General features: G+C 41.1%; 1 pseudogene; it reads right to left on the bottom strand.

Moving 5' to 3' along the window:
- Positions 1–12,012, bottom strand: part of LOC132886245 (hemicentin-1-like) — an 82,592-nt pseudogene that overhangs the window by 55,661 nt on the left and 14,919 nt on the right.

Below are 12,012 nucleotides of genomic sequence, written 5' to 3'. Positions count from 1 at the left end.
GACAGGGCCAGCTGGTAAGCAAATGATCCAGCCGGATCACCAAGTCAACGAGGGAGTCTAGTGTCAGATTTTCATCCCTACATGCCATATCGCGGAGTACATCTGGACAGAGGCCCTAACAGAACACTGCTTTCATCACCGGTTCATTTCATCCACTGGCTGCGGCAAGAGTCCGAAAGTCCAAGGTGTATTCTGCAACTCTTCTAGAACCTTCCTTCATGGTGAGGAGACACTCTCCAACTTTGATGCCCTCAGGTTCAGGATCAAGCACTTATTTGAAGAGCTTGAGGAAACGCTCAAAGGAAGTTCTGTGTTCTCCTTTTCTCCATACAGCGCTAGCCCATTGTAGTCCCTTGCCCGTGAGAAAGGATAGAAACTTGGTGATTTTGTGTTCATCCGAGAGGTGGGGCATAGTAGAAAAGTACAGACAGCACTGGAGCAGAAATCCTTTACAAGCGACTGTGTCTCCAGCACACTTTTCAGGAACAGGGAGCTGTAATACGGCACTAGAGGACACCTCATGGTATGGAAGGAGGGCCTGCAACATCACAGCTGCAAGTTGTGTCATCCGCGTGTTGAGGTCAGCAAGCATCTGTTGATGTTCTCCTAACAACTGCCCCTGAGTGTTCAGTGCAGTTTGTTTTGCTTCCTCTGTTACATCCGTTGTAAGCGAAGTATCCTGTCAAGATGCAGGCACTTACAGATGTAATTGCTGGAGAAAGCGGGTAGCAAACAGTACAGAGCCAAATCTTGGAGCTATAATAATAGTCAAAAGGCAGGCGAGGGTCAGTCGATCGGCGAACAGGGTAACGTAGGCAAAACAGGAAGCATAAACGGTGAAAGGATAGGGAGAGTCAAAGAACAACAAGAGACAGGCAGAGATAATAAAGGCTCGGTATGGACTGGGAACTCAGAACGATACTTCGCAGTGAAACAGTGTGAGGGGGAGGTTTATATAGCGTGATGCCTGATGAGAGATGAGCTACAGCTGAGTTCAATACTCTGGTGACAGGTGGCACTGTGAATCTTGCTTGTTGTAGTTCTGAGTGGCCATGTTTGTAGTTTGGTTAGCGCTGCTGGTTTCAGTGCTTTTACTGACACAAGGAAGCAGAGACCACCAAATAACACTGAACAGTAAACATACAGTTGGCTGTTGATCTGCACAGCTTTATGGCAATAAAAATACGTTAATAATTAAACATTTATGAAAGGCATTCGTGGACAAATAAAATTTTCAAGTGTCTGGGACATTTGAAAACCTGCCACAGGGCTCGAAATTTGCGGTGGTCCGGTCGCCCGAGGTGACTTAATTTGTCATTTGGCGGGTAATTCCTGTCACTAGCCAGCCTGGCTGGCTAGTTGAAAATAAAAAAATATATATATGAAGCGAAGATTCAGACACACCGTCAACTAAAGCCGCCACATATTAAGCATGTGCCGTGTCTGTGTTAATCGATGTGTTTATCGGCAGGACGGAAAATACCGAAGAATTCCGAATCATATCGTGTACGTGTCAGGCTGTTGTTTTTTTCTCTACTGTGCATGCATATAATGCATCTTGTTGAATATCGCGGTAATCACATGTCGTATCGGACCAGGTGGGTGGAGCACAGAAGCAAGGCAGGCCAGAACTGAGTTCTCAGTGAACTATTTATTGCTAGCTTTTCAGCCTTTTATCACTTCGCAGCCATACGTGTTCTAGTTGGGGAGAGCTCCCTTTCTCTGCTCGCCTCTCCTTTTAAAGGGGGCGGTCACTGGGGAAGACACACAAACACAGGTTAATCCCCATCAGGTGCAATGATTCCACCACTTACCTTCCCTGACTCCGCCCTCCATTCACAGACCAATGCTTGGCCACACCCCCACTGCCACATCACATTATCAAATTCAATAGATGTGGCCACATTATTGGCCATTTAAACACGTGTTTTTTTGTTGTTTACATCTACATCTGCCAAAGCTACATTGTGATGCGGAATTTTCTGAAAGGTGTACAGAAAGCGCCAGAGACGGGGACAAAGCGACCTCGGTCTGAAGAGGAGAAACGACAAAGGACTTATAAGCAAACGTGGGAGCAGGGTAGGCCTTGGCTGCGATATGATTTTTATGGAATAATTAATTTTTTTCAAGTTGATTCCTGGCGGCACGGTGGTGTAGTGGTTAGCGCTGTCGCCTCACAGCAAGAAGGTCCGGGTTCGAGCCCCGTGGCCGGCAAGGGCCTTTCTGTGTGGAGTTTGCGTGTTCTCCCCGTGTCCGCATGGGTTTCCTCCGGGTGCTCCGGTTTCCCCCACAGTCCAAAGACATGCAGGTTAGGTTAACTGGTGACTCTAAATTGACCGTAGGTGTGAGTGTGAATGGTTGGCTGTGTCTATGTGTCAGCCTTGTGATGACCTGGCGGACTTGTCCAGGGTGTACCCTGCCTTTCGCCCGTAGTCAGCTGGGATAGGCTCCAGCTTGCCTGCGACCCTGTAGAACAGGATAAAGCGGTTAGAGATAATGAGATGAGAAGTTGATTCCTAGTCAATACGAAGCTCCTAATGCTTTCTCTCTCACAAATGGTTAAATACAGAAAGCATGTTGGACATATTTTGGGTGCTATAGTCATGATAGTATATTTGTTTTCAATACTCATACACCAAGTTGCCAAGTTTTCCAATATATTATTATTTGTTGATATATTATGGTGCTCTGTGTTGTTCTCATTTATGTATTTAACAACAGTATCAAAATACTCGGGTCTTGAAACAAATGCACATTAGTCATGAACAATGGCAACTACTCTCTTTTGCGTTATTTTTGACAGAAGTAAAATTCATACATGAACAAATTTTTGGCTAGTTGATTTTCTGTTTGGCTAGTTGCTTTGGAAGGTAACTAGTCCGGCTGGCTGGTGAAAAAATATATGAATTTCGAGCCCTGTGCCATGAAGAAGACACATGAGCCTCCTGAGTACGGTGAAGGAGCCAAAGAAGAACCCAAAGGTCACGGTTTCAGAATTGTGCAGCTTAGCTGAGTTTTATGGTTAACATGATTTAAGTAGTTTTAAAGGGCTGCATGAAAGCAGCTCACAAAATGCAGCACTTAAATATTGCCAAGCATCATTGACATTACAGATAGGACTGTGTGTTTTCCTCAAATGAGTCGAAATGAGTCTGTGTAATAATTGTTGATTTTTGCTTACTGCCAGGATATTTTAGTTCAAATCCTCCAAGTCCATCTTTCTCTGCCAGGAGGTTAAGAGTTGACCACAAAGCACTCAATAAGATAATCACTTCTTCTTAGAATAAGAACTGTTTTATAAAATAGGGATGTGATTGGCCAAGGACAAAAAAGCAGGAAAATATATAGACCCATAATGCGACACGGCAGCAGTGTGGTGTGGTATGGCACGGCAACGACACGGTGCGGCAACAGTCCAGCCACTACACACAGTAACCTCATTTTGACACTTTTAATGAAAAGTGTAATACGCAAATATTTAGTGCCAATTTTCATCATTGGAAAACAATTATTTTGAGGGCAAACAACCTCAAACATCAAACAATAAGTGCAGATATTAGAACAGGTGATGAGCACACACTCACTGTCATTTTTTTCAAAATATGCACAATAACAATGTCAGTAAGTGTAGTATAAAGTCAAGAAGTGTAACAAAGTACAAAGTCAGGAAGTGTAACATGGACATACAAGTGAAAAAACACTAAACTCCCTCATCAACAGCTTTAATGTCAGGGCTGTTCACTGCAAGTCTGGCCATAAGTCCAAAGTATGCTGGAAAAGATATAATAAAATAAATTATACAATTATGACACAATCCCTGCATATTTTAGCTAATAAACACAAACTGCAGTACACATGAACTTGGTCTATCACCAGTATACTGACATTGTTATTATGCAGCATGTATGATAATGTGCTATGCAGCCAAGATGGACTATAATAATAGTTCAAGTTTTTCATCAGCATCAATGTTGATATTATGTTGCCTACACTGTTATGTTATTATGAACCACATTGAACATTCTGTAATTAAGCAATATAACAAGGGTGGGAGTGTGGCTGTTCCTGGATATCCTCACAGGTGTGGTTTAGCTGCAGGCATGAAGCCGGGGCTGAGAGTAATCAATGAGTATTGCTATCTTGGCAAGGCATTCCAATCATCTCTACCAACTCAACTACAGAACAGGGTATACTGTACAGCAATCCTTAAATTAAATTTAATACCTTTTTTTTTTTTTTTACCACCTTTAGATTTTTACACCATCATGACAGAGTTGCAAGTTTCAGTTTATTTTATAAGGGACCATGTACAATTAAAACATAAATGTTGCCATTTAATGCATCGTACCAGAGTTAGCCTCAGGCTAATTTACATCTGCAGTCACAGGCAAGACATAAAAACAACAATACATAAAAACATACAAAATAAATATCCAGACCTCCTACCTCACCCAAATGGCAAACTCCACTCATACAGTAAACAAATTACTCACATGAGTGTCCAAACCCCCTACACCCCAAACTCGCACACAGGCACACACACACACAAACACCCGCATCCAACATAAACACATTCTGTCAGCACCATGAATCAGTGATTACAGTTTTGACTGTTTTTTAGGAAACATTTCAGTTGTGATTTGAAGCTCCTGATGGAGAGACAGTTCTTTAAATCCCCTGATAGTGCATTCCACTGTGTAGTGGCTTTAAAAGAAAAAGAAGATTGTCCAAAAGTTGTGCAATAAAACAGTATGTTACAGTCATGGACAGAGGCTATTCTGGAGGATCATATGGAACTAGCAGGACAATAACAGACAAACTCCAATAGACAAGCTGGGGCCAGACCATGTAGGATCTTGTACACCAGACACAAGCTTGAAAAAAGTCTAAAGTTTTCAAAACTTAATAAATGATGTTTCTCTAGAATATTGCAATGGTGGTGCTGAAGTGTTTTTTTTTATCAAGAATTTTTATAGCTTGTTTATATAGTGATTGTAGCAGTTTAATGGTAGATTCATTGGTCTGCCCCCAACAGGTGTTACAAGATGAAATGTTTGAAAAATTTAGAGCATGCATAAATGTTTTGGCTACATCCATAGGAAGCGACGATCTTATATGTCTAAAATTTGCCAAATTATATTTAATTGTTTTTGTCATTTTTTAATATGCTTTTTGAAGTTGAGATTAGAGTCCAGTGTAACACCAAGATTTTTTTTATTCGGTAACTATGTCAATGGATTCATGTCTAATTTTAATGTTGGCAGTTGGAGTCTGCCCCTTAGTTTTACAGAAGAACATGCCCTTTGTCTTACTGATGTTCAGAGTAAGACAGGACTGCTCAAGCCACTCAGCCACACCTTGCATAGCATTGGTTAATTTCTCCGCTGCTACCAAAGCATTTTTGCCATGTACATACAAGACTGTGTCATCTGCATACAGTTGTACATCAACTCCTTTACAGTGTTGTGGAAGGTCATTGAAGTATAAACTAAAAAGAAGAGGTCCCAACACAGATCCTTGGGGCATGCCCATTGTATTTCTTACATAACTAGAGAATGTATCTTTGACTCTAACACACTGCACCCTATTTGAAACATATGAGGAAAGCCATGTCAATGTTTGTGTTGAAAAATTAAAATAAGAAAGCTTGGAAATGAGAACATTATGATTAACGGTATCAAAGGCTTTACGTAAGTCTATGAAAACAGCACCAACAACTCCACCTTTTTCGAGCTGTGCTCTGATTTTTTCAGTAAAATGTAAAACAGCTGTTTCGGTAGAGTAGTTCTTTCTGAAACCAAATTGCATATTGTTTAGACCAGGGTTGCAGGTATTTAGGTGTGTTGTTAGTTGCTCAATGACTACCTTCTCTGCAACCTTTGAGAGTACTGGTAGTAAACTTATCGGCCTATAATTATTTGGTTCATAGCAATCTCCAGACTTGAAAATGGGTGTAATTACTGCATGCTTCCAGCTATCAGGAAAGCGACTTTGTGTTATTGAGAGATTGATTAAATGTGTGATTGAGAGTGTTCGAGTATTCAGATGTTTCTTAATGAGTATGCTATCCATATGAAAAGCATCTTTACTTTTAGAACTTTTAAGGAACCAATAATCTTTTTAATACATGCTTCATCAATGACGTTCAAACTAAAGTCCTGGTAATTTTCAGTGTGTAGGCCTACTATAGGCTTAATGTCATTTTTCTTAAAATGATTGCCTAACTCATAGACAGACTCAACAAAAAATGAATTGAAAATGTTTGCAATGGAAATATTATCTTTTATTATCTTGCCCTGAGATTTGAGTTGTATATCTTCTGTGAGATGTCCTTCTCGCCCTATGAGGTTATTGATATTTTTCCAAATTTCTTTATTATTTCCTTTAGCCTCATTTATTACCTGAATATAAAAATGTGACTTTGCTAATCTCATTTCATTAACCACTTTATTCCTCAAACCTTTATAAATTAAAATATCTGTATCTCTTTTAGATTTAATGGCTTTTTTTAAGGCTAGATCTCTATGCTTCATCATTTACCACAAGGTGTCACTACACCAGGGGAGGGTTACTCTCTTTCTCCGTTTTCTCTTGGACTCCACAGTAAACTTCTCTCTAACAGATTTCAATTTTGCTGTAAACAAGTCACAGCCAAGATCCAAGTCCTCTGTGGACAGAACATTCTCCCAGTCCAGGCAGTTTATCTCACTCTCATATGCAAGTTGTTTAGTTTTAGGTATGTGCGCCATGATTTCTGAGTGACGTGGTGTGTTCTGAAATCTATTTTTAGTTAATTTTCTTGCTACTAATGTTAGATTGTGATCAGACAGCCCAGTGAGGAGATTGGAACTTTTTGTTATCCTCTCTGGTTTATTGGAGAAGACAAGATCCAACATTGTGCTTGAGCTTTTTGTTATCCTTGTTGGTCCTTTAATCAGTTGCTGCAGGTTGTATTTATCTGTAATCACTTTTAGTTTTTTCCTTTTCCCTTTGTCTTCCCAGTTTAGATTAAAATCACCCAAGAGAATAATCTCTTTGTTCTGATTACATTGTTTTAGCATATTAGCAAGGTCATGATAAAAAGAATCACTTGCTGATGGTGGTCTCATCTCATCTCATTATCTCTAGCTGCTTTATCCTTCTACAGGGTTGCAGGCAAGCTGGAGCCTATCCCAGCTGACTACGGGCGAAAGGCGGGGTACACCCTGGACAAGTCGCCAGGTCATCACAGGGCTGACACAGACAACCATTCACACTCACATTCACACCTACGGTCAATTTAGAGTCACCAGTTAACCTAACCTGCATGTCTTTGGACTGTGGGGGAAACCGGAGCACCCGGAGGAAACCCACGCGGACACGGGGAGAACATGTAAACTCCACACAGAAAGGCCCTCGCCGGCCATGGGGCTCGAACCCGGACCTTCTTGCTGTGAGGCAACAGCGCTAACCACTACACCACCGTGCCGCTCGATGGTGGTCTATAAAATGCAATTAAAATGAATGACATTTGTTGACATAATACAACTTTTATAGCAACATGCTCTAATGTATCTGCTGCATCGAACGTAATACGTTCACATTTAATGCTGTCTTTGACATAGATCATAACCCTCCCTCCTCTCCCCCCAACTCGGTCTCGTCGGAAACACTGATATGAGCAATTCCAGCGTTATGGACGTGACACTTGAACTCAAAATGGCAACAAAAGACCCAGTGCATGTTTTATTGTCTCCCAGTATTTAAACAGGTGTTGCATATTTTAAGGCTGTACCATACTGGAGAAGTGATAGAACAAGAACAATTCCCATAGTACATCTAGGGCATGCCAGAAAAGGCCAATAAAAGATGCGTTATGGATGTGACAGAAAAAATATCACTTTTCTTGGGTGACTGTACATTTTTATCAAACTCTGTGAAATTGTAAACCTAATGTCGAAACGGAGATATCCATTTGATAGAGGGGTCCAAGATGAATACTAAAAAATCTTTGTTTAAAATATTTTGTATTTCATGCAGAGTTTCGGAAGGAAAAGTCAGCATTATGGATGTGACGAAATTCCGTTATGGATGTGACGCGTCTGAAATAGACATGGCATATGTTTAGAAAATCAGCAATTTAACCACCATAACCCTTTGAAAAACTCTCTAAATATCAGCTAAAACTATCAAAGTTCTTAAATAATATTTAGGATGGCTATTGTTTTGCTGTTTTGTGGATTTTAGCATACATTTCTGTGGCTTGTGGCAATAATACAGAATTGTACATGATCAAAGTTGATTTTAGCTTGGGTTTTACATTATAAGAAAGAAAGACCAACAGTGACATATTAGGTTGGTTACAAATTGGTTCAACTTATTCACATCTGTAAAATACAGGCCTAGGTGAGATCTCTGGGAGTGGTTTTGATGTATTACATGTTGCTTTATTTTTGCATGGTGAGGTTGACATTTACATGGAATTGCCCATATCCAGGTACAGAGAAAACATTGACAGGGGTTGATTGTTGTAACCATGTCTCAGACAAATATAAATAGTCTAAGTTTGAGTTTGATGATAATAATTGAGACAATTGATCAGTCTTAGAAACAACACTTCTGGCATTTAAGCGTCCACCAAAAAGCCCTTTGGGTTTCAACTTTGGGTCCCATATGACCTTTGTGTGATTAACAGTCTGGAATAAGTAAGTAGCTCGCTGCTTTATCACTGCAGGATTCCTACAGGTCCAGACGATTGTAGCTTTAAAGTCTTTGGCGTCGATTTCACGGGACACTCCAAAAGAGTTTCTGAACAAGTCACAGTTGTGAATGGTAGCTGAAACCGCGCTGTGTGCATCGGGTATAATTGTTCCATAATCACTCACCACCAAGGAAGATGTTACCTTTGGATCTGAAGATAGCTCAGTATGAGCAATTTTTAGAGAAACCTCCGGAATAACTGGTCCTGGATTAAGATGAACGTCACCAGACAGCAGTAGTATCATTAGGATAAAGCCATGAGTTCCTCGAGACGGAGAGGTAAGTCTCTGCTGTTTGGTGGTTTGTTTATCTCGGCCTGCCCATGACCCAGCACGGAAGAGTCTACTGTATAGAGGCCCATCGGGTTGTAATGTGGGCTTATGGCGTCAATATCCAGTGAGTAAGGGCCACGGTTTAAAGCAGCCCAGTTCAACCGACACTTCCCCACATTCTCGAGGTTTAGATATCCGATATGTGTCGGTCCATACAGGTAAGTCCGCAGGGGTAATGTGAAAATGATTAGCAGCAGTAGAGTGAAAAGTGCGCTGTGCATTACTTGCGAGAGAGTGCGTCTACACTGTTTAAAATAACTAGTTAAAATTGTTGTAGTAGCTGATGAGCGTGTTTTACCAAACAATAAGCGGTCTTCTTGATGTGATAAGAAGTGCGTGTCAGCAGCGCCTGCCTCGCAGTGTCTCCGCGTCGCCGCCATCTTGTGTTCGGGGCGTCGCCGCCATCTTGTGTTCGGGGTGTCTTTTGTAATGTGTACACAGATTTTTAACATGTATGCTATACATACTAGTGTTTCAAATGACAAACAACCAGTGAATTGCTATGACGTCGGCATCAAACTGTTGAGACCTCAGGTTTGAGACGATAATCTTGATAGGCTAAAGCCCACCATTTAAACGAACTGATGCGAATTGTAGCAGACAGAATTTCAATCAAATTAGGACACCTCAGAGTCAAAAAAAATAATACCTCTACAACCAAATTTAACACTTAATTGCCTTGTTCACTTAACGTTCACTTAATGCTAACATTCTAAAACCTTAGTAACATTAGGAAGCCATCTCATGCGAACGGCTAGGCAATTGCTAGGCAAACAATTTTGTTAGCTGTGGCAAATCATGTTGAATGCTAACACGCGAAACTTTCCTTTCCCAAAAACAAAAAAATGCCCTTTTCCAACTATACAAGTAAATCATCTAAACACTTTCAAGAGGAGAAATGTTTACTCACTGATACCTGCTGTTTTCATTTTTTTCAACCTAGCCTGGTAGCTATGCATTGACTAATCTGGCTAGTACCATAACTGGCTAACTAAGAAACATTTGACTAACGTTAGCATTAATACCACCGTGGCAAATCTTGGACATTGAGATCAGTGAAAAACTATTAGATAATAGACATGCAAACAAATACATGAAAACAATATTAGCATAGGCCTACCTGAATCATCCAAATGTCAATCCTATTGACAACTGAAGACATCGAAGACACTGGTAATGCTATGTCACACACAAGGTAGATAGTACATAGAATGTGCTGCATCAAAGTCCTTCTAAGGCTATATAAGGCTGCATTCTCACACAGAACGTTGGTGCGAATATTTATAAACATCTGATAAAAACCCACTGAACTAACGTCAAATTTTTGTCAACCAGCCCAAGCCATTTTTCGCCCGCAAAGTAGAATTCGAAACCGCCCAATCTGGCAACACTGAACATGCTTTGGTTTGAACCAAACGATTTCAGACATCCCAACCTGCAGAAACTCGTTTCAGGGAGGGACCCCCCCGATGGGAAAAAAAGTCATCCCCCCCCCAAAAAAAAGCTGATTGGTTTACTCAGCAAAATAAGCCAATCAGGATGCTCTTTGTCTAGCATGCGCTACAGGAACAGGCGCACACGCAGTCTCTCTCGTGCTCCGTCACATGCGCGATACAGACATTGATGTTTCGCATGCACGCTCTTGCTCTAGAGTCCGGAGATATTCTCCAATTTGCGGGCATCAGGGAGCCACTATCAATATGCGGGAAACTCCCGGAACTTCCGGAAGACTTGGAGTGTCTGCGATTTTCCCTGCAGACGAGAACACAGAGGAGGGGCTCTGAAATCAATCCGTCTCATACTCACCAGAACCTCAAGTATAAAAGGTGACAGCTGCATCCATTCCAACAACAAACTGACTACTAACGCGCGTGCGTCTGACATTACTTGACTCAGGTCACATAAAGGTTACTCTCGCGTTATGCATAATGGGCTTTTTTTTATTATTATTGGTACCGCTTAACCTAGGGTAGGTTATTATGCGCACGCGTGGCTCATTGGAATTGCCTATGGATAATGTGGTCCTACCCCCCCAAAAAAAAGAATTTGCATGATTCACGAGGGTCACATTTTTATGCCTGAAAATCCGGAATTCCGGAAAAATCCGGAAGAATCACATCCTCGATAAAAGCAATATCACACTCGCTGTTGGAGTGAATATCAGCACAGCTGTTATTACCTGAAGCACTCGGCCTGCAGCTTCGTGCCGACAGTCAAATCACAGCTGTGCTAATATTTAATATCATAGCACTCTTGCTTAACATGCTATTTAATAATTTATTTAGCTTTTGCCATAGGAAGATCTATATATATACATGCATCATGGGAAACCACAACAGCTTGCGTCAATTACAGTGGCCCCATTGTACCAAATCTGCATGTACCAAACCGGAGCACCCGGAGGAAACCCATGCGGACACGGGGAGAACATGCAAACTCCACACAGAAAGGCCCCTGTCGGCCGTGAGGTTCGAACCCGGAACCTTCTTGCTGTGAGGCGACAGTGCTAACCACTACACCACCGTGCCACCCATGCACCATGCTCATGCAATATTGCTTAAATATAACTCGCTGCACGTGTTATTCTGGAGTTGACGCATCATCAGTCTTATTTCTGATATTTAAATTCATTTCCTAAACTATCTGAAGTAAAGCTGCTTACCTCAATATCCTCAAAGAGATGAGAGTCCTAACCATGGACAGATTTATGCATGTGTCTGAGGTTTTCATATGTTACTCCCTCGATGGTCAGGGATAAAAAACATAATTCAATAGTATGTACTTGAAATGACAAAATGTCAGGACCACAATAGTTCACTTCATTAACACTGGGGTTGGAATTAAACTAATAATGGTTCACAAATAAATGAAAGAGTTTTACCTGATTGGATCCACCAGTAGTCACCCCACTCGTATTATTTTGGAAACAGTCTATATTTAT

This window comes from Neoarius graeffei, chromosome 5 (genome assembly GCF_027579695.1).
Source record: "Neoarius graeffei isolate fNeoGra1 chromosome 5, fNeoGra1.pri, whole genome shotgun sequence".
Classification (NCBI taxonomy): domain Eukaryota; kingdom Metazoa; phylum Chordata; class Actinopteri; order Siluriformes; family Ariidae; genus Neoarius; species Neoarius graeffei.
The sequence above is the reverse complement of the archived record's forward strand: the minus strand, read 5'-3'. Positions and strand labels throughout refer to the sequence as shown.